This window comes from Lutra lutra, chromosome 7 (assembly GCF_902655055.1).
Source record: "Lutra lutra chromosome 7, mLutLut1.2, whole genome shotgun sequence".
NCBI lineage: Eukaryota > Metazoa > Chordata > Mammalia > Carnivora > Mustelidae > Lutra > Lutra lutra.
The window spans coordinates 75,499,960-75,523,343 of record NC_062284.1 but is presented as its reverse complement, the minus strand read 5'-3'; the positions used below and the strand labels follow the sequence as shown (position 1 = coordinate 75,523,343).

At 39.7% G+C, this 23,384-nt stretch overlaps 1 long non-coding RNA gene across 5 annotated transcripts in view; it reads right to left on the bottom strand.

Annotated features, from left to right (window-relative positions):
* LOC125104717 (uncharacterized) overlaps window positions 1-23,384 on the bottom strand; it is a 282,875-nt gene that overhangs the window by 65,059 nt on the left and 194,432 nt on the right. For all 5 annotated transcript variants that reach the window (XR_007128713.1, XR_007128714.1, XR_007128712.1 and 2 more), the window contains one exon: window positions 5,603-5,679. This is a non-coding gene — a long non-coding RNA (uncharacterized LOC125104717). The remainder of the gene's footprint in view (window positions 1-5,602; window positions 5,680-23,384) is intronic.

Sequence of the window (23,384 nt, the reverse complement as noted above, 5' to 3'; positions counted from 1 at the left end):
CCCTTACCAGGGGCTGGGCTGAGTAATCAGCTCGGGTTTGCTTTCGGTAGCTTTGGTTCCCTGAGCGCTTTCCGTAGAGTTCCGGAGGGCGGAAATGAAGATGGCGGCCTCCCAGTCTCCGGCCCGGAGGAGCCGAGAGCCCGGGGCCCCACTCCTCAGTGCGCCCTCAGAGAACAGCGCCCAATTACTCCCGTCACCCTGCCTCCGGCCGCGCTCTGAGCTGACCGAGCCTGCGACCAGTTCAAGGTAACCCCGAGCTTAGAGCTCACTCCTCGGCTCTGTCTCTGTAGCCGGCTTCCCCGTTCTAATACCTGTAAGCTCTGAGACACTCAGACACCCCCAATCCTTCTGTGACCCTGCGGGACCTGAGGCCACGTTGACCCCTCGTGGGCTTCACCCCGGTTAAGCCTCTGGAGCGATGTCCCTCAGCGGAACAGACTTTTAAAAGTCCTGATTTTGTGCTCCGTTGCTCTGCTGCTTGCCGGGAGCCGGCCCCTCCCCCCGCGGTCTATCTTCCCATCGCTTTGGATTCACTTCTCCGCCAGTCCTACCTTTCAGAAAGTGGTTGATTTTCTGTTTCTAGAATTGCTGTTCTTCTTCTCTTCAATCTCCCATTGGATTTGTAGGTGTTTGCAATCTTTAGATAAGCTATCTAGCTGATCTCCCGCTACCTGAAGTAGTCTCAGCCTGCTACTTCTCCGCCATCTTGACTCCTCTCCCTAAACACCAATTTTTAAAAATTAGTTTCATTTTGACTCTAGATAAATTGTTTTAAAAATAAGCCAGAGAAAAGTGTGCAAACTGAATTTATATACGGTATCTACTTAATGGTAGAAACTTGAGTGCCTTTATTTAAAAATATTTATAGACTTATGCAGGGTCACCTCGGTGGCTCAGTAGGTTAAGCACTGGACTCTCGGTTTTAGCTCAGGTCCTGACCTTGGATCCTAAGATCTAGCCCCCAACAGCCTCTGCGCTCCGCAGGGAGTCAGCTTGAAGATTCTTCTCCTCTGCCCCTCCCCCTGCTCCAACCTGCACATGCTCACTCTCGCTCTCTCAAAAGAAAGAAATCTCTTAAAAAATATTTATAGACTTACGCATCACTTTCTAAATATTTTCTCACCTTTAAAATACTGTGATGTGTGCATTTATGGTAAAATGTAAACTTTGGTAATATTTCTGACTTAACATGCTTTTTCAACCCAACACTCCTAGTCAAATCTCATGTATTTGTTTATGTTGTCTATAACCTAATCCTCAACTACAATGGGTTCAAATGTCTCTTCTTGGCATTTTAAAATTTATAGAATTCACATATGTGCTTGAGTGAGGTTCAAACTCCATTAGTCCTATTGGACCTAACACTTCCCTTTCATAATATAAATTTTTGTAATGAATACTCATAAATAATATGACTTATCTATACCCATATTTACTAAATATATAATAAATAAATGGAAAACAATGTATAAGGTACTGGTATAAACTGGTATTTTGAGATAGAAGTTCTCAGACATAGCTACACTGTAATACTGCAACTACCTGTGAAGACATAATGAAGAAGTCAGATTCTTGCACCTTTACATAGAATCCCCATGAATGGGGCATGAGTGGTAAATGCACACTGATGAACTGGAGTGTGCTGCTCAGATGTATCCAGTACAAAAAGCAGGTGTTCCGTTGATGGCATGACATATCAAAGTGGAGATCACTTCTTTGTAAAATTAAAAATAAGGCAATATACAATTCTTCAGTATACATTACAGTAGTATTTCTGGAAAATTCAGTTTATATAAAAGCTCGGAAAACAAAAACATCAAACTTTGTTGCTATGTAAAATTGAGTTACATTCTAGGCTCATATCATTATAAAGGGGATTCTCACCTATGTGAATGACCAATAGACTAGTCCATACATGAACAGTGCAGATAGGGGAGAGTCTATGTTTAAACAGCTGTACTGGACTTGGCAGGACAGCTAGTATCTCACTCCATCCATCAAACACCAGTAAGTTGCCCCAGTTGCAGTGATAACCCTATCTCTAGGGGGTCATGATGGCATTGTTGAGAACCACTGGCTAAATCATCTTGCTTATCTGTATGATCTAAATTCAATAAAAAGCTACCGAGACCATGTTTTTGATGAGTTGTAAAGTTCTAACAATGAATGTAATCAAGAGTTAGAAAACCACTGTCCATGTGTGTTTCACAGTTCATGATAATTTGCTGTCTCAAGAACAGAGCATAAAAGCAAAATCAAATTTATGGGTTTAAGTACCGTTATTAACACTTTTATGCAAGTGAACCAAGAGTGAAGTCTAATTAAAAATGGCTTCTAGTGGGGCAGTACTTTTATTTCAGAATCTCACTTTGAAATACATTTAGTATCCTGTTTATCACCTGAAACCTCTATTCCAATCTACTTGCTTGAACGGCTCAATTGTATTTCATGGCACTTTTAAAGCTTAATTAAATTTTTGCAACAAGGCAGGTCTGCCCTTTAAGGCAAGGCATTTCTTTCCATCAATCTTAATTTCATACCAAAAAGAGCTTGCAAGACTTTCTCATTTCTGGAAAGCAAATACCACTTGCCTATAAATAAATAAATAAATGTTAGCTTCTTGTGGCTATTTTTGAGGGAAAAAATCGTTTGTGGCAGTATGAATGCATTTGAACTTAGAGGAAAAGGAACAGAACATCTCATCCCTCGAGACACCATTTACTCCTAGAACCCTCTATTTCATCAAAGTCTAGATGATGAAAAGGTCTGACTAATATTTGAATCAAAATGGCTTGACTTTAGCTTTACAGGTTCTTCTCCCGTTTAGGTTATGTTGCCAAGACCAGAAAATCTAATGTATCTAGAAATAAACCTGAGTTTAATAAAGTGATTCTTGTCTCTATATCTAATTTTATCGACCAGAAGAAGCCAATTTCTTCTTCCATTTGTATTTGCTTCTGTATTTTTGCGGCAAATGATACCACCAGTATTGTCTATTTTTGTGGCAATGTCAACTATGAAGCTGCAGCAGTAGGAGGAAAAGCCATAGGCAAGCAACAAGCTCCCTGCTACAGTCACCCCAGACTGCTAATCATTTCTCCTTATCCCGATCTCCACACATGGCAGAGCTAACCTTGCCCCAGTCCCCAAAATAATCCATCAAGCAGGCCCATCCTTGGTGCCAGGTGTCCAGCTGTTTATGCCAGGTACAAGAAGTCATTCTTAATACCTTCTTTCCCCTTACACTATCCCTCTGATATTCAGTTCATAGAGTCCATGCAATTTTACCTGTTAGAAAGTTTAGATCCACCCATCTTTTGCAGCTGCCCATATTTTGCAATATAAGCCTTTCCTAAACTCCCATCATTTCTTGGTTGACAGATCACACTAGCCACCAAATTGGTCCACGGATGTTCCTCCATGCCCTCTCCACAGTATTGCCATAATGCATGTCTAAAAATATGATTTCACTGCTTAAAAGGCATTGATATATTAAAATTGCTTCACCAAAAAGTCCTTTATATGCACTACGAAGCCCTGCCTCAGTGGTCTCTATCTACCATTTCCATATCACTCCATTGCTGGCTACTTCTGCTTGTTCACATGGTCTCATTTCAGTCCCTCACTCCTAACCTGCCTCCCTCCAGAGCCTTGAACATGCCATTTGTTCTTCCTTATCTGGGGAGATGGCAAATGAGAAGAGAAAGAACTGGACTGGAACAGTTGTCCGGGTTCATATGTCTGGGGCAGCTTTACAAGCTGTATAATTTTAAACCTCTGTGAGCTCAAGTTGCAGGATCTGTTATATGGAGATAAATAACAGAGCCTAGATCATAAAGTTATTCTCAAAAGAAACAGATTTCATACCTGTAAAGCATTTAGGAATCATCTGGCATGTGGTGAGTAGTCGGTATTGTCGAATGTCATCCCTCCTCCCTTCATCTAGTTAGCCCCCGACTAACCCTTCAGATCTCTGCTTCTGTGTTGCTGCCTAATGGAAAGATTTCCTGATTGTCCTAACCTAACCAGGGCATGCTCCTTGCAAAGAGTCCATCAGCTCTGTGTAGCTCTCTTTAACAAGGCTTGTTACTATTAGAGTTTTGAATTTGATTATGTTAATGTCTAATTAATGTCTAAATCTTCACTAGATATAAACTCCTCAATGACAGGAAATGTTTTTAGTTTTGTCCAAAAGTACATCCCCAGTAACTAACACAGTGCCTAGAACCTAATAGCACTCAAGTGTTCCTGAATAAATGAATGTTCTACCTTCTTCCTTGCTTGCCTTGCCTCTCCCATCATGTGATTTCAATGTATCTAATTTAGTGGTCTTCCCAGAACCTCCCACATGGGATTAATCTCTCTATTTTCCACTTGCTCATTGCTATATTTCTCCTTTAGAATAATAATTATTGTCAAGGCACCTGGGTGGCTCAGTCAGTCAAGAGTCTGCCTTCAACTTAGGTCATAATCTTGGGCTTTTGGGGTCGAGTCCCCACATTAGGCTCCCTCCTCAGCAAGAAGTCTGCTTCTCCCTCTCCCTCTCCCTCTGCCCCTCCCGACCTCCTGTACAATCTCTCTCTCAAATATTTTTTTAAAAGAATAATAATCATTGTCTACCTTGTATCAAGTTACATTTGGTGTATATTTATGTATCTCTCCCCTTTAAATTGTCATTAGAATTGGTTTCTACAATTTTTTTTTAAGATTTTATTTATTTAATTGACAGATACCGCAAGTAGGCAGAGAGGCAGGCAGAGAGAGAGAGGAGAAAGCAGGTTCCCTGCGGAGCAGAGAGCCTGATGTGGGGCTCGATCCCAGGACCCTGGGATCATGACACGAGCCGAAGGCAGAGGCTTTAACCCACTGAGCCACCCAGGCGCCCCTGGTTTCTAAAATTTAACTTGGTTTCTAATATTGAAATCTAATGTAGTTAAAGCTTTCTGATGATTTCCTCAGACAGTAAAGGCAGCCTCTTCAGCCTGTTAGGCACACAATTCACAACCTGACCCCAGCCAGTTTTTTTTTTTTCCAGCCTATATTACATTTTACAACCTCTAACCCTCATTCCATATTTAGACAGGAGTTCTTTATATGTTACCTTTATGGATAATCATGTGTATCACATCTCACAGTAAAAATAATAAACAGATAGATAGATAGATAAACAACCCCCCCAAAAAAAAACCCCACATTTTTTATAAAAGGGTTTCCTCGTCTAGTTCTAGACTCCAGAATAAATGAAACCTGGAGCCTTTCCCATGAGATGCTGACTCACTGACAAACGTGGTGTTCCTCCTTTTATAACACTGGACGTCTGAAACTTGTGTGTGCGTAAACACATCACAACATTTGTGAACTCAGAAATCACGTGGAAAAAAAATGCTGTTTTCCATGAATGGTCAGTGTGGTAAAATGTATTACTGTTTTTCATTTCTTCTATTCTCTCTGGTTTGCATTTCTACCACTGAAGATGAGGGTACTCCCTCCCGCACCCTGATGTCTGGCACAGCCCCATAGCTTGCTCTGACCAATGAGTTGGAACGGACAGCTTGTGAGCTTAGATGCCAGTCCTTAGCAGACATCACTGCTATTCACTCACCTCTGAACTTCTGTCATCACCTGACTCAGCATGTCCCGACAGGTCTACTGGCCCCAAGAAGACAGGGTGGGAGACACCTGCAACAGATGAGCCCTTATTGAAGCTCGGAGTCACCAGCCAAACCCAAACTAGAACTACAAAGCCCCAGGTGACCCGCTTATTTGCTTGTGAAGCCACTAGATTTTGTAGTAGTCACATAGCATATTGACAAGAGCTAATAAACATGGTTATCTCAGTAATCTTGGGGAATTTTTTTTTCTTTAAATACTTGCTATGTTTTTAAGTTTATGAACCGGTCCTTTGAAAGCCTGGATTTGCGATCTTAACAGGTAAGGTTTGTTTGTTTGTTTTCCTTCGAAAGCTTCATCCCTGAGTCATCCTTGACAAGAGCAATCCATGAAACTGCATTCAAAATCAGTTTTTAATCACTGTAGAGAGTTGTTTATTCCTGAACAAAGTTTGTCTCTCGGATGTTCTCCCCTTGGAATGACTTCTCTCCTAGGAGATGCCTGAATCCCTTGTTTAAACAGACTTCTGGCAGGCTGTTGTCCTTGAAGTTAAATTTAAATTCTTCCTCCACTGGCTCAAACCACACGATACAGATAACATTTGTTGTCCAGTTTCTGGTCCTTATTTAGAAGTTCTTTTATGTGATGAGTTTATTTTCCCAAAATGTCTGCAACAATATTTCCAGTTCTACATACTCTTATCGACCCTTGTCGCTCTCCCATCAAGAGATATAAGCTATAGCCCAGCCTCCGGAACCTTGACAGAACTTTGTGACCGCCTTGCCAAATAGAATGAAACAGAATGTCTGACTTCCATAAGAGGTAATACACTTTCTGCCTGCATCTCTCTCTCTCTCTCTCTCAGAGCCCAGTCACCATGTCACATGTCAGCCTACATGCTGGTGTTCCAGCCAACAGTCCCGGCTAAGGGACCAGCTGACAACCAGCATCAGCCATCATACATATGAGTGAGTGAGTCTTTAAATGATTCCAGTCCCCAGTATTTGCTTTCATCAACTTCTCAACTAGCAGAGCTTGTATCTGCCCTTCTATTCAACTAGGGGCCGGGGTACCCGTGTCTGTGTCAGCCACAGACTCCAGTGAAGAGTAGCTCTGGGCTCAAGGAAAAGCAGGGAAAGGAAAAAGAGAACAAAAGAAGCTTCCCCTCCCTCATCTGGCTCCTGCTTTCTGCCGCCCTTCATCCTTGGAAGCTCTCCCCACTTTTACCAGCTCAGTGCAAACAGTAGGTTCCCCAAAGGTTTATCCTATTTGTTCTCTTTGTTCCTGAACTCTCCATTTTCCTCTGACTTCTGCGGATTTCTCAGTGTTCATTTTAATGCAGAGACAGCAGCTCATGCTCATTCACAATCTGGGCAATAGATACATGTTAAAAGAAAAAAAAAAACAGATAAAAGAAACATCCCTTTATCCACTAAACAGTTTACACTTTGGATACCTATTCAGAGTTGATCAATTTTCCAAATATTGCCTTGACAAGATAAACCTAGTCAGTGTGCACATAGATTCCCAGAGCTGTCTTTGCAGTCCCAGTTTAAGCGGGGTTCCTGGTTGGGAGAACTACTATCTCTTGGTCACTGATGGAACTTCAGATGTAGAGTTGGTGCCACCCAAGTTTACATTTCTGAAGTCCAACTCTATTCAAATAGACCCCTTTCAGTGGAGTTTGATACACAAACCAAACCCCACCTTAGATAAACCAGTGACAAATGCATCAAACAGTTACATATTTCCAATGTTCTCCTACTTCTTTGGGAATCAACTCCTAGTGACGCTGACTCAAGCTCCCAGTACTGCCCTAGTTTCTAGCTTTTCTTCTGTGTCTCCATGTCTACTTTCTTGGCAACTTTGTGGAGGAGAGTTTTACCGGTCTTCCAGAATATATCTTGCCTCATGATGCAAAATCTGTCTCGTCTGAATCAGAAAAGAATTTCTTCTGATTTTCTCCACACGAGCTGCAGTCCCTTTATACCCTAGCTTCCTCTGGCTGTGTTTACTGCTGTGGTCCTACCATGACCCAGGGTCTAGCCTCACAGATGAAACCTGACAACCAGGACCACACCATTTATGATGGCTACGGGGCCGCTTTGATTCTTTACGTATTTTAAGAAACTTTATCCCTGTAGTTTGGGGAGAAGAAAAAGTAAACACCTGACTGATATTCATGGTTAGCACATGGGGCGGGGGAGAGTCTAAAATGATTCTTAAAATAATTGGTCAACGTTCTGGAGTAAAAGGATTAGAAGTTTAAAAAAAAAAAAAAAAAGATCAAGTCTACAGAGGCTAGCAGAATCAGATTCATTCATCCGTACAGATGGGAGAAACTTTTGTGACCATCTGCTCCCACTCTCTTATTTTGCAGATAAGGAAAGCAAGGCTAAAGAAAGTGGCTGAAGTCGTGCAGTAGTCACCAAAAGTCAGAGCATGGTGTGATCTGGCCCAGTGTGTCTCTGCTTCGGATAGCAGTCCTGGTTGCCCACCTCAGGGTGGCTGGCATCTCTGTTTGCTCCACTACCAAAACGGGAGCCCAGGTGCAGGGTGACCTGTCTGGCCACAGACACAGAAGTTTTGAGGGACATCTGCTAGAGCACAGAAATACATCTTGGGCTCCACGAGATACCTTAAAATAGCTCCCATGTGGCAGCCCCGCTTGGATGGCTTTGCAAAGACAGTCACTGAGCCAACAACCCAGAGGAAGTTTTCAGTTCAAGGTTGAAGAAAATTTCAGCCCAAAGTCAAGGGGCTGGAACCTCAGTAACGTTCTAATAATCCAGAAAGTTATGCAGCCCTGCGGGTACTGAGGACTGTTTAAGGGGAAGTGTTGTCAAAGTTAAAAACAAAGGATTCTCTTTTATTTAAAGCTCTTGTTTCTGATTCATTCTGGGTGGTGAGGAATATATCTTTAGGTGGGAGAGTGATTGACACGCAATTGTGGATGCCTGGCAAAGGTCTTCCGGCTTGCACCTGCCTATCAGAGGATAGTGTGTGGCAAAACTGAGGTGGAAAAAATAAGCAAGGGAAATTTCAAAGTCTCTTGAATCCCAAGGTGACCAAAGTAGTAATTAATATCTCCACATACTGGTCACTGAGTAACAACTTTTCAAAATAAATGTAGTAATTCACTAGCTATTAGCTTGGTAATTCACAGGGCATATGGCTGGATAAAGTGCTTTTATTTTCCCCTAATGCCATGCCATATGAAAGCAGGCATTTAACACATGCCTTTGACCATCCCAGAGATATCTTTTAGGAGTTAGAGAGTTGAAGTAACATCAGTCAGAAATAAGGAAGCATTCTATCTCCTTATACAAAGATCTGCAGAATTGTTATAAGAATTGGTCTTCTTAGGGGCACCTGGGTGGCTCAGTGGGTTAAGCCTCTGCCTTCAGCTCAGGTCATGATCTCAGGGTCCTGGGATCGAGCCCCACATTGGGCTCTCTGCTCAGCAGTGAGCCTGCTTCCTCCTCTCTCTGCCTGCCTCTCTGCCTACTTGTGATCTCTCTCTCTCTCTGTCAAATAAATAAATTTTAAAAAATCTTTAAAAAAAAAAAAAGAATTGGTCTTCTTACTTAAAAAAAAAAAAAAAGAATTCCAAGAACTGTTAATGATCAGATAAAATGTACAAGGATATTTTTTCCACATTTTAACAGAGACTATAACTTTTCAAAAAAGAAATATAAGCAGATAATAAACATATATAAAAATGTTCAATCTAAGTAATGACCCAAAATGCAAATTAAAAGAAAAACAACTAAATTAGCACAGATTAAAAAAAGAAGACAATGCCTAATGCTGATAAGGGTACAGTGAAGTGGGCAATTCTCTTTTGATGATAGAAGTGTAAATTAATTTACTCTTTCTGGGGAAAAAAAAATAACAATATTCATCAAAAGCCTGAAACTGCTTATAGCCTTTAAACCAATGATCCTATTTATAATTCTCTTGCCTGAAGAAATCATTTTAATACAGATAAAGCTTTATGCAAAATGTTGCTTACGCCAGCACATTTATAATATCCAAAAAGTCAAAACCAACTTATATGTCTACGTATGGTAAGATTTAAAGAATAATTAATAAAATCTATAAAATACCTACACATAGACATACAAGAACAAATTTTTAATACTAGAGAAACAATTTTCATATCTGGATGATGAGATTCTCCAAATTCTGTAATACTCATCACAACGTAAAATCCTAAAAATGGATTATTTTTTTAAAAATCAATAAAAGTTACCGACTAAAATCACTTTACAAAGGTTTAGAGTTTTATTCCACTACGATGACCTCTTCAGTTCAAATGAGATCAAATGCATCAAAGTCTCTTGTTACAAAGTAGCTGCCAGACCCTGAAAAGGGTTCTAGTCAACCACATGGAAATTTTATTCTGAACCCAGTATTTGTGATGTGTACCTGCTACTCAGCCTCTCTGGTTAACAGAGCCAGATACCCCAGAGTCAAAAGCCCTGCACCGCTGTATCTCTTCATCGCCTCATTTGGACTTCTTTACTTATTTCCTGCCAGATCCCCAGTCATCACTGGCTTCACTGTCTGCACAGAAAATATTACCATCATTCCTATAAATCTTCCACTTCACTGGAAGCCTCTATCTAACGACGCTAACTGGCCTCATTCTATTACTAGGCTACTCTCTTCTTTTCCTATCTGTTGGAATTAAACCCCTTTTGATAGACGGCCCATAACATGCATGGAGATTTCCCACTTCTAGTACACTTCAGCATGTACTCTGAGGCATGGGAACTCCATCGCTTGGTAACAGTTTACTAATTTGTATATATATATAATTTAAAAATATAGTTGGCAATGCCAAGAGGCATATGTAGGGATATTAAGCTTGCCAACTTCTCTGAAGAATTCCTGTGGAAATAATGAAGGAAAGTTTCCTTCCTTCTCAAGCGTCACTGATCATGCTTGGGAAGACTCCCATGTGTCACTGGATATCAGCACAGCCCATAGAAAAGGCCCTGAAGAACAAGGCCAGAGAAAGCCAACTCTGAAACAATGGAATCCATGACTCTTCCTAAATATCTCTGTATAATGAATCCTAATGGGGAACAATTAACAGCCAGGCCTATGACATCAGCTTTCTATGATTTGAGATTGATTCGTTTTAGGCAGGTGTTTTGGAGTGTATCATAGCCAAATTTCATGTGATAATAAGCAAGTCATGAAGGGATTCTACCATCGTGGAAAGTGAAGTAACCTTACCCCCAGGTGAAACTTACTCACTTATTCATGGGAGAAAAGTGACCTGATTAAAGAAGAAACTGGTTTCACGAATTCGTTTTTTTAGCACAGCCATTCAAAACGAATTTCCCCAAAGCACCAATACATTTTAAAACCATTGAAGGCTTAGAGCGCTTGACAAAAATACAGTGCATTGCACAGCAAAATAATCTCTTTTCCAGAGACTGGACTGGAGTGTCTATCATTATTTTTGATGGTTTGAAAAGACATTCAGCCTTAAGAGTTAAGTACCCTCTCTCCTCCTTCCTTCAGTGTCATTTGTCACAAATTGGGAACTTGCTTCAAAATGACTGCAGGTTTTTCAGAATATCTTGTGCCCTGCCTTCCTGATCACCAACTTAAACAGCTCTCTCCTGTTAATTTCCCGAATGTTTTGAAGTCACAGGCTTTTCTTTACAGACCCTATTCATATTCGCACAGGGAGATGTTTTTCTAAGGGAATCAGGGAAGCTGCAAAGAAGAAAGTGTTTCCATTATTGATTCAGGCTACAGTATGAAAAAAAAAAAAAGAGAAAAAGAAATCAGAGCAACAAAAGACCAACTGAAGCAAGAGGGAAACCAAAAACCGAAAATGTCCCCAGGATGATGGAAAGATGAAATAGTCCTAAGAGCAGCAGACCTTTGAATAAACACTAGGGATCTGGAGGAAAGTTAATTAGAATGAAAATAAAATTTTTATGAGAAAATAGGAGAGAGAAGAGAATTGAAAAGGGCATGCAAATTAAAAAAAAAAAAAAAGCCAGAATATTCACGTTAAAAACAGGGATTGAATAAAAAGTAGCAAACAACAGAGAAGGGCCAGGCTCACCTTCACCAGGGTTTCATCATCAGAGACAACTTTTAAGACTGGAGAAGCCATAGATCTCTGTCTAATCCCTGTTATCTCTTGCCTCATGTAACCATCTCCGAAAATCTAGTATCTGTCATTAAATAAACGTTAGGGGGCGCCTGGGTGGCTCAGTGGGTTAAGCCTCTGCCTTCGGCTCAGGTCATGGTCCCAGGGTCCTGGGATCGAGCCCCGCATCGGGCTCTCTGCTCGGAGGGGAGCCTGCTTCTTCCTCTCTCTCTGCCTTCCTCTCTGCCTCTTTGTGATCTCTCTCTCTGTCAAGTAAATAAATAAAATCTTTAAAAAAAAAAGATAAATAAACATTAGGCCTGTGACTGTATATCCATGGTCATCTTTCTGAAAGTCAGTGACCCAATGAGACAGCTGCCTAGAAGGCAATCGTGTGTGGAAACACAGACACAAGAGAGTGTATGTGAATCACTGCCCGTGGCTTAAATTTTCCGCGTAGCAAAATAAGCACAATTTGGATATGTCTCTCAGTGACATTAATTAAACAAACTTGTAAGCAAGTACCATGGGCATGGTCTATGCTAGGAATGCAAAGTGATAGACAAATACCTCTGTTTCCAAGTAATTTACAATTTAATGGGGAGAGAAGAATAAACAACAGAGAGCAATAGGTACTACTAGGGAGAAAAATATAAAACATCTCAGAAGTTCAAAAAAGAGAGAGATTAATTCCTACTAAGGGTCTTAGAAAAACTTCTTGAACTGGATATTGTTTGACTGGGGGGAAGGGGAGTTAACCAAACAGAAGGAAATAGAGTATTTGAAAAGAAAGGTATTTTGAGCAGAGAAAAACGTGAGTCAAGCCACAGAGTTGAGAAATCTTAAGCTGTGTCCATGAAGTACACCTGAGCCAGGTTGACTAAAGCACAGGGCATATGGAAGAATAGAGCTTGGGTCTTCCATTCTTTAACAAGGCTAAATGGAGAGAGGTCAATAGAAGAGTTTCTAGAGCCATTCTGCTTGGATTCCAATCTGTTCTCCACCACATCCTTGCTGTGTGATCTGGGGCAAGCAAGTGAATTTTCTTGGCCTCCATTTCCTGTCTGTGAAATGGGAATTATCTGGACATGTATTTCATAGAGTTGTCATGGGAAACAGGGGCCTTAGAAGAGTCCATGGCATACGATGAGCACTCAATGAATACGAGTTTTTAGCACCCTTATCTAGAGAGCCTGCATACATAGGAAGGCCATAAGGAAAATTATCTAGCTACACCAAACTTATCTTAGCTACATCAAACTAGCTTCTTTAACTTAAACATGGACATCTTGGGCCATTGGAAGTGGGAGAGAAGTTGTTAAAGACTAACAGGTAAGTAATGGGATATTCTTGCATTCCTGATCTTACAATGGGCATAGGAAAAACAGCTTCTCTGAGAATTCTGTTCATCTACAAGCATAAGGGGCTCATTGTCCTTGCTCAGCCTGTCTGTGAGACAAGGCAAGTCAAAGAATGGCTAGTTTTGCAGAAAATGGTTTAAAGTTGGGCATTCTTTTTCTGTGTTTTTTTTTTTTTTATTTGCTTTCCTCCTTAGCCAGAAACTCTGGCATCTGTGAAGGTCCAAGTGTGCCCTGACTCAAAGATCCATTTACGGGGGAGGGTAAAGTTTTCCTGAACCCTCTTAGGGTCCCTGGCTGGGTCTGAAAATTAAACTGGAAAAGACAGATGAACGGGAGAAAGGCATATATACTTAGTTGACATGATTCACATTCATGAGAGCCTTCATAAGGAAATGAAGACCTGAAGAGACAGTTAAACCTGAGGATTTTTTTGCCAAGTTTGACAGAGAGTAGACAGTCATATAGGTAGGTACAATAGAGAATGTGAGGTAAGTGTAGTGAACTGGAGGAAACTTAGCGAGGTTTATTTATTCAAATTCTTCTTGGTGTCCCTCTATCTTGGAGATAAGGATGCTCCTTTCTTCCAGGCATGGAGTAGGCACCTCTCACATGAGGGTTTATGACCCATTTCAGGAGGAAATGGTGGCTTCTGCCATTTTCTCAAACTCCTTCAGCTTAATAATATTCAATGTGCCAAGGTGCTCTATTTTGGAGATCATGTGTCCTGTATCCTATCACACCCCACTTCTAAGCACAGTTCCACCATGTAACTCTATTTCCACGAAGAAGTCCAAATCAGCACTAGTTTCTACCTGTGTCTATACAGAGAGTAAAAACAAGATTTCGGTAAATTTATTTTCCTTCCTCTCTCAGCAGATTAATATTCTCTTCTTCTCAACTATTAAGTAAGAAAAGGGTAGGCTACAGTTAAACAAAAAAGCAGAGTCAGGTCTTAATTTAAATATAAATAAATGTGAACCTTAGAATCATGTATAGTACTAATCCTTTCTGGAATATGACAGGAGTTGGGTGACTAATGGTAATCTCTGGCCATATCTAAGGAATATATGCTTAGCAAGACACTAAAATAACTTAGCTCAGAAGAACTCTCGTACTTTCTTCTTCCCCGCCATGAATGATTAGCTGTGCTATGAATTGTGACCTCCTCTAGCAGGAAATAGGTTTAGAGAATGTGAGAATGCTCATCGAGAAGGGAAAGGAAGAGGGAATAAACCTCTTTTTGAGAATGAATCACTATCACTAATTAAGACAGCGATGTTGACTTGCAAAGCCAAAGGTTTACAAATTAATGAACTATTTTCCACTCATAGAGATACCTTCAATAGTTGCCTCTCCATGCCCCCCCACCCCATCTTCCCCTACTCTCTCCTTCTCACCCCTTCTCTCCCTCCCCCTGTCCCCTTTCTCTCCCTCTAGGCCTAAGATATGAGAACTACTTCTATGTTTGGCTCCATTTCCCATTTTTGTACAAATCTCTAGACAAATAAAGACACAAGTTTCATTTTTCTCACTTTCTAGAAAGGCTAAAATGCACACAGTACAGAGGAAACCTGGTTAGCATTCTTAGTATAGGATTCTATATCCCCTTACCAATTATAATTGCATTGTCTGCCTGGAAATTCTATTTTAGACACCAAAATGAATAGATGCCTAGGAATACTTTATTGTTCCTTTCCTTATTTATGGCTTACTTTCTCTCCGGTGAAGACTTAGTTTATTTACTGAATTATGGAACAGAGAATTTGGTCAATCCTGGGCTTGAAAACGTAGAACACAGTATACTGAATAATGTTCTAGTAATTGATCAAATTGAATTCCAAGTTACTTCTTGTCCATACCTAGTTCACATTTTCTGACTATTTTCCAACTGAGCATTGAGAGGATATTGCCAGCATTGGCTAAGTAACACTGTGCTTCTCCTATTTCTATAGAGGCACTGGAAGCCTTTCAAAGAAACTTTGATCTATTAACTCTCACAATGGTTCTGTGAGACACGGGCGACATTCATGTCTTTGAAATTATAACAAAAAAGTCAGCTCTAAAAATCTCCTGATTAGGAAAACAATACCCTAAATCTATCACGAGGAACTAATGTGGTTTTCTGTGCTAATTCCACTTTGAAATTCCATTTTCTTTATATTACTAGAATTGTTTCTGTTCTTAAACAAAGGTTCGTTTCTGCCACTAATTGTCTTTATAACTTTGGGCAAGACATGTAATTTCGCTGCATCTGAGATCTCTTATCTATAAAGTAGATGACGATTTCCAGCTAAAAACAGAAGTTTGACACACCTCAAAAATGACAGAAGATTGTAAAAGGTACGAACCCATAAAAACAGAGAATGGAAGATGAAATGACCACAGGCAAGACACGTCCACGGTGATACAGAAGATGAAAAGCAGATAGAGGAGTGGCAATTGTCTGCAGAGAAGCAAGAAGGCAACCAAACTGGCTGTAGAGGAGAAAGTCCGGGGATGCCTGGGTGGCTCCATCAGTTAAGTGTCTGACTCTTGATTTCAGCTCAGGTCATGATCACAGCATAGTGAGATCGAGCCCCACATACAGGCTCCACACTGAGCATGGAGCCTGCGTAAGATACTCTCTCTACTTCTCACTCCGCCCCTCCCCTGCCTGCTCTCTTTCTAAAATAAAGGATAATTTCCATAGAATGTTTGAGAAATAAATTTTAAATATTCTCTCAGACAGAATAAGATAAAAACATGAGCAACATAGGGAGAAAAAGTCAGAAAAATCATGAATCAATCAGATGAGACCCACCATTGCTCCACCCACAGATTCATAGATTTACTAAGGTACGAATCCACTCTACACGTCTGTATATTAATTTTTTTCCATGGCTATTTTCCAGTCATGAAGCACATCTGCCAAGTGGTAATGATATTTTAGGAAAGAAAATTCTGTACGTTGAACCACAACTGCATAATCTGCAAATAAACTACATATGACACCAGAAGCCAAGTATGTTGTTTCCATTCCTTTTCCTGATTCCTACCTCCTTTAAGCTTTATCAAAAAATAATTAAGAACTACATCTTTATCTTATACATTCAATCTAACTCATTTTGGGGAGTTAGCCTCAAACCAACATTTCATTCCTATTTAATTGCCACAATAAATGTGAAAAAGAAGGTCAACAGGAAAAAGATAAAGTAATAAAATCACAGTTTCCCTAAACTATATAATTTGTGTCCAGATTTGTCAATTCTTTATCATTCCTTTATATGCTGTGTGGTCTGTGTATTTCTAAACCTATTTGTCCTTTCTGCATCTCAGCGTTACCTGCACTCTCAGAACCTGCTTTAAATACCTTTTAGCTAATTGGTCACTCACTAGCTGCATTGCTTATGACCCCACAAAGAATATGATGGTGGAAAAAAAGTAAAAATAGTAAAATTTTTAGGGGTACCTGGGTGGCTCAGTGGGTTAACCCTCTGTCTTCGGCTCAGGTCATGATCTCAGGGTTCTGGGATGGAGCCCTACATTAGGCTCTCGGCTCAGCAGGGAGCCTGCTTCCCCCACCTCTCTCTGCCTGCCTCTCTGCCTACTTGTGATCTCTTTCTTTGTCAAATAAATAAATAAAATCTTAAGAAAAAAAGTAAAATTTTTAAATTGTTGAGATTCAGAGAATTCCATTATTCTGCATGGAACATATTGTAATCAACTTCTATAAAACAGAGCCTCAGCCACGCCTTTTTTACACAGAGATTGAGTCCTTTCAGAGACCATGTATAGATTTATATACATTTAACATAAGCTACAGTTAAGTACATCCATATTTAACCAGATGAAAATTGGTAAAAAATGATCAAGAACTGCCTTAAAATGTGCTTTTTTTTTTTTTTTTCTAATAAGGAGCTGTTCAAAAGAGAGAGAAAGAGAGACCCATAAAAATAGTTAACAGTTGGGTTCCCAACCCCGAGGTATTTCTTTTACTTTAAGGATGTAACCGTCAGGTCATATTTAGCACGAGCTAGCAGCATTGCTTTTTTTTTTTTCCCCTTCACCTGCTATGTTTTGCAGTTATTGGGTAATTCAAGAGCTACCTGGTATCCATAGCAGAAATAGATAAAATGTTAAGAAAGAAAAAAAACTCACTTTCACCAGGGAGAGTTTAGAACTGGGGGTGGATTTTACCAGTTTTTTCTCCCGCATTCATTATCACCATGATTATCAAAAGTAAGCTCTCTCAAAGCATTTAATAGAGTTCCTGCTGAATATATCATTTAAATAAACTTGACCCCTTTACCTTCAAGGCGAAATCTCGGAGTAGCTGATACAAGCAACAACTGAAAAATGCCACCAAAATTCATTCTTATCTTGAATGGACAAAGTATATCAAATGAAAGCATGCCAAACTTATATAAAGACCACACGTAGAAAGGTTGTGGATGGAGAATGCCCTCAATCCTTTCACGCCTCAAAACAGCACCTTACCTCCCCGAAACCCAAACCACAACCAAGCTGACCTTGGCCAATAGCGCCATCTAGTGGTTGCTATAAAAGTTGGTCCCTCCAATCGTTTCTTCCTCAGCTCACAATGATCATGTAATAACTCCACTCTTTCATTACATGTAACTCTGTTCACTTTACTTTGAGTAATTTTCATTTGGGGAAGCAAGAATTTTTTTTATAATTTTCAAAATAGTTATTGGATTGTGTTTTGTTTTCCACCAAAGTAAGACACTAATAAGCATTAAAAAGTTATAACATAGATATGCAAATGAAAATCAAACATAAACCCACCATGCAAAATACCCACTAATGGGTTTCCCCATTAAGATGGAAGGTTTAATACAGCACATAATTTCCTTTCTTTATCCAACCCCATTCAATTACAACAAAGGGATTTTTTTTTTTTTTAAGACATAAATCAACCAGGATGGGAGTTACTGGAGAAACACAGTTTTAGAAGATGAAAACAGATCATGAAGAGAAATTGGCTTCCAGACCCAAGGCAGGAGAATCTGAAGTCAACAGTGGGGAAAGCTAATCAGTACCCTAATTTACACTGTAAATTCCAGCTACCTCTAGAACTATGAGTGAGCAGTAGAGCCAGAGAAGTTAAAATAAGGAAAAAATGTATTATGGTTGTTTAAGTTGCAGTTAGACCCTTTTCCCCACAGCATGCTCCTAGATGACTGGCTTTTCCCAATACCAGCAGCATCCTAGAGTTTCATCTTGGATGAGTCAAACCAGATTTCAGACAACTGAGGAACCATGTACCACATATAAAGGGTAATTAAGGTACCAAATGCATTTAAAATGTTTTGTTCTAAGTGTTAAAACCTTCAGCCCTTGGCCCTACTTTTCCACAACCCTGGGAGCCAGACCTCCATTTCCCTAGCAGAAAACAAGCTGGGAAAAATCCAGGTAACCTCAGAAACAAGGTAACAAGGACATAAGCATCAAATCACCCTACAGTGAGACTCAAAGGTCCACAAAGTCGATAAGAGCTTTAGGCTCACTTTTAATTTCTAGCAGACAACCAAAGATCAATGAACGTTTGAAGAAACCAGTTAACAAGAAAGATAAAGACAAAAACTGGGAAAAAATAACTTTAAAAAAGGCTTAGAGAAAAAAGCTTAAAAACAATCTATAGTTACTATCCCCAGAGCATTAAGAGGAGATATTACATCCATGAAGTATGGTGCTTATTAATAAGAAAGCTCTTAGAAATTAAAAACGTAACAACAGAATTTTTTTTTAAATCAATAGGATGTATGGAAGATACACTTGAGAAAATCATGAAGAAAGTACAGAGATGGAAAAATGAATGATAAAGAGATGGAAAATAGAAAAGAAAAAAAAAGAAAAATATTGAGTAACATATAAGTAAAGTAGCATCCGAATATTAAGATAATCTGAATAAGTATTCCAGAGAGAAAAAACAGAGGGAAGGATATCATAAATTAAATCATTCAAGAAAATTCCCAGGACAAATAGACCTAAGTTTCTAGCTTGAAAGGAGTTATAAAGTGCTCAACACAACAGATCGAAATAGACCTACACCTAAGGCACATCACTGTAAAATTTCAAAACACTGAGGACACAGAAAGGTTCTAAATGCATCCTGGAATTAAAAAATAAAATAAAATAAACAAAAAAAGAAACAGGTCACAAGACACCTGTGTGGCTCAGCTGGTTGATCATCTGACTCTTGGTCTGAGCTCAGGTCATAGTCTCAAGGTTATGAGATCAAGCCCCACATGGGACTATACACTCAGTGGGGCATTTGCTTGAAATTCTCTCCCTCTTCCTCTTCCCTTCCCCAACTCACATGCATGCACTCTCTCTCAAATAAATAAAAAATTCTTTAATTAAAAAAAAAAAAAACGGGTTACATACAAAAAAAAAAAAGGCATCAGAATAGCTTCTGACTTACCAGAAACACTGGAATATAAAAGAAAATGGAACAATATCTTCAAAATTCTGAAGGACAAAGACTTGTAACATAGAACTCTACGCTTAATGGGTAGAAAATTTAATAAAGAAGTATAGAGATACATATCTCAAATTTATCTATCATCTAATCCCTTCTCTGGAAATCACTGGTAGTTGTGTTCTACCAAAATGAGGAAGTAAACTAAGAAAAGAGAAACTAAGAAAGAGGAATACATAAAACGTAAAAAATAATGTTCCAACCTAAAAGAATGGTGAAGAGACTCTCCAAGGTGATGAGGAAGCAGGAACCCCAGGAAAACTGTTGAGCCACAAGGATAGAGGCAAACTGGTTTATATCAAAACATATTAGAAAGTGTGTGACTAAGAATAGCATAAGTGGGGCTCCTGGGTGACTCAGTTGGCTAAGTGTCTGCCTTTGGCTCAGGTCATGATCTCAGGGTCCTGGGATGGAGCCCCATGTCTGGTTCTCTGCTCATGAGGGAGTCTGCTTCTCCCTCTTCCTCTGCCTGCCACTCCCCCCACTTGTGCTCTCCCAATCTTTCTGACAAATAAATAAAAATAAAATCTTCAAAAAAAAAAAAAAAAAAAAGAAAGAAAGAAAAAGAAAAGAACAGCATAAGGTCCCATGTCAGTAGGCATCTGTCCCTCCAGAGGGAACAGTCAGACATAATTAAGACCAACCAAACCAACATTTTATTAATGTTATCTACAATAATGATGGCATACATTTGGGACTCAAACATGAAACTCCAAAGAAATATTTCTAACAAGATTTACCAAAAAAGCCTGACATCACTTTTTCACTAAATATCCTGAGAACCTTTTGGTCCTTAGAGACAATAATACTAATTAAATATGAACCCATCCATATATTTCATTCATGTGTGTATGTTAAGGCATACACACATATAAATGGTGGCAAACGTATAGAATTTCTCTAGAAAGATACATGAGAAATCTATAATATTTGTTGTTTCTGGGGAAGGCAACTTAGTGGAGCTAGAAAGGTATATGGGAGACTCACCTTTCACTATTTACTTTTTGTCTTTTTGGATTTCTATGACACAGGCATACACTGAGTAAAACAAAATGTTTCCTCCCCAAAATGAGAAGAAGAAGAACATTTAGGTGCATTATCTGCTACTCTCATGTCCCATCAAGCTCTTACAGTTTTGTTTACTCACACATACACATTTATTTTTAATGATTGCCCTCTTTCCACTTGCGATTCCTTTTTTCCCCCCAACAATCCTAGAGGGGGAAAAAATCTCTCTTTTTATTTCATTTGTGAAGCAAAAAAAATTATCCTCATTATGGATGATCAGTCTAAGAGTACTGCTAATGATATTTCCATATCAAGGAAGAGTAAATCTGTAAGTTCTGAAGGGAAATTAACCATAATAGTCATTGCCATCAGTTTCTGAAAACTTTGCCTCAAAGGCTCAGATCATTCAGATTTTTAAAATAATTTTCATGTATCTCCTCTTTTCCTCTAATTAAGACTACTTTAAGCACCAGCTTTAAAGATTAAGCAACTATTTCTTATGCAATTTGTTTTCAGATGTGTTTAATTACTGTCCTGCTGCCTGCCTTCCCCGTTTATAACAGGCAGGCTCCCAATTTCAGCTGCATCAAGCTTGGTACACAGGCAAGGCTGTCTTAGAACAAGGAGGAGTTGGGGACCTGCCCCAGCAAGGACGTAACTGAAATAGAACCTAAAAACAATCTTTAGGAACAAATAGCAATTAGCAGGTAGACATGGCATATTAGAACTGGAAATAAGGGATAACCAAGATGTCCAGGTGTAGCCGACAGCCAAAAGGTTCCACGATGAGCAGCAAACAAATGGCGCCACGGGCCAGTGGGAAGAAGCTTCAGAAGACTGGCAAGGGCAGCTGATGGAGAACTAAGGCAGGATAGAAAGCATAGGAGGGCCAGATAGGGATCATATCAGTAACTGGGATGCAAAATAGGAGCTAAGTCACTGGGGAAGAGCCAGTAACATGTTCCAGTTAGGTTAAAAGCTGGTCCTAAGTCAACAGACTCCTGAAATGTAACTCCTTAAAGTCTCCTTAAGCAAAAGGACTTTTAGAAGAACCTAACTTGGCAACCTAATTTAGGAAGAGAATTAAATGTTAGGAAGAGATTTAAATGTTAGAATTAAATTGCTTAATCTAAGAACTTGGAGTAGAAACTATAGATAGCGGTCAAGGACACCAGGCGGGGTGTCAGCAGCCTAGGGACACAGTCATCATTTATATCCCCCATGATACCAAAAAGCATGTTCTACATTCCAACCTTTCAAAGTCACCTTTGTAAACAAAAACTTTACAAATTAGAAATATTTCATATTTAGGAAGTGTTTACTCTTTTGCCATCTGCAATGAATTATATCTTAAGCATTGTTTGGATAACTACATTGGAATGGTTGACTCTGGGTTGATCCTGAAGGTCCTACAATAAACTAGACAGGCTTGTGCATGAGTGCACACAGACACACACAGACACACACACACACAACATCCCACTCAAAGTGCCATGAGTACTGCCATTGATACACACCAGTTGTTCCCAATTCACCAGTGTGCTTCCCATAAATGCAGCCCTGTGGGATTTCAAAGCTTCCATGAGAGATCTTAAAAGTTTTATTCTCAATACTTCTTTACCTGAATCCATTTATTAGTGGTTTCAAAACATGGTGGGAACTTCAGTTAGATCTTATAAATACGTCTTTCATGGACATTTCATCTAATCACGATAAACACAGTAGAATCAATTCAAAGTTATTCCATAAAGGACTAGCGAAGAGAATTCTCTGGCCGATGTGTGTTCTTAATAGTGCAGGAAGCATATGGGTGAGAGAATCTCAGCCATTCTCAAGGTAATAAACTCATGCAAAGGAACAAGAATCAATTAAAGCAAATCTGCCATGGATGTTGGACTTGACAAATCACCTCTCAGCTTTGCAACAGGTAGCGCCTCAGGTTAGCTTTCGATCGATGCGCTGAAGGAAACGTCTTCGAAATCACTCCTTATGTCATTACCCTCCAGAGAGGCTTGTTTATCAGAAAGGCACCTTGGGTTTCTAAAACAAGAGAAGGACATATGTTCTATGATTCCAGGGACTACAGGAGTCCCAGGCACCAGCAGATTAGAGTGAACTGTTCACCTACTTCAGCTCATTAAATTCGACAGAGGTGCTATCTACACAGCAGGATAACGACGCTCATAAATCTGCAGTTGGCTGTGGATCTACCACACTCGACACGTTCACGCACAGAACCTCTCCACAAACTGTCTTACTAAAAAGCACAGCGTCACGGCCACTGTGTTATGTCTAAGCATCATTTAGACAAGAGTGTTTCTCCCAAACTGTCTTCAGCACACTTCCTTCACACCTAGAAAGCATGGACAGTTCATCAAACCCGTCTCACACACCGAACTTTCACATGTTGAGAGAATATATTTTCTGAGGGGAAAATGCTATTCAGTTTTATAGAATTTGACAGGCCAAATTTAGAGAAAAGAATTTTTGATGTTCTGATATATCCAGTGAGAAATAGTCAGTCTGGTTGCCCTCCCCACCCATCCCCCACCCACCCCATGTAAGTCCTATCCACCTCATTGGTCCATGCAAAATTCAAGATATCTCTCTCCTTTCCTAGGTCCAATGGTTCCTATTATCACTAACAAACACTTAGCATATGCTATTCCATCTTACTTTTTATTTCTCTTAAGATTTTATTTATTTGGGCACCTGGGTGGCTCAGTTGGTTAAGCCGCTGCCTTCAGCTCAGGTCATGATCCCAGGGTCCTGGGATCGAGTCCCGCACGGGCTCTCTGCTCAG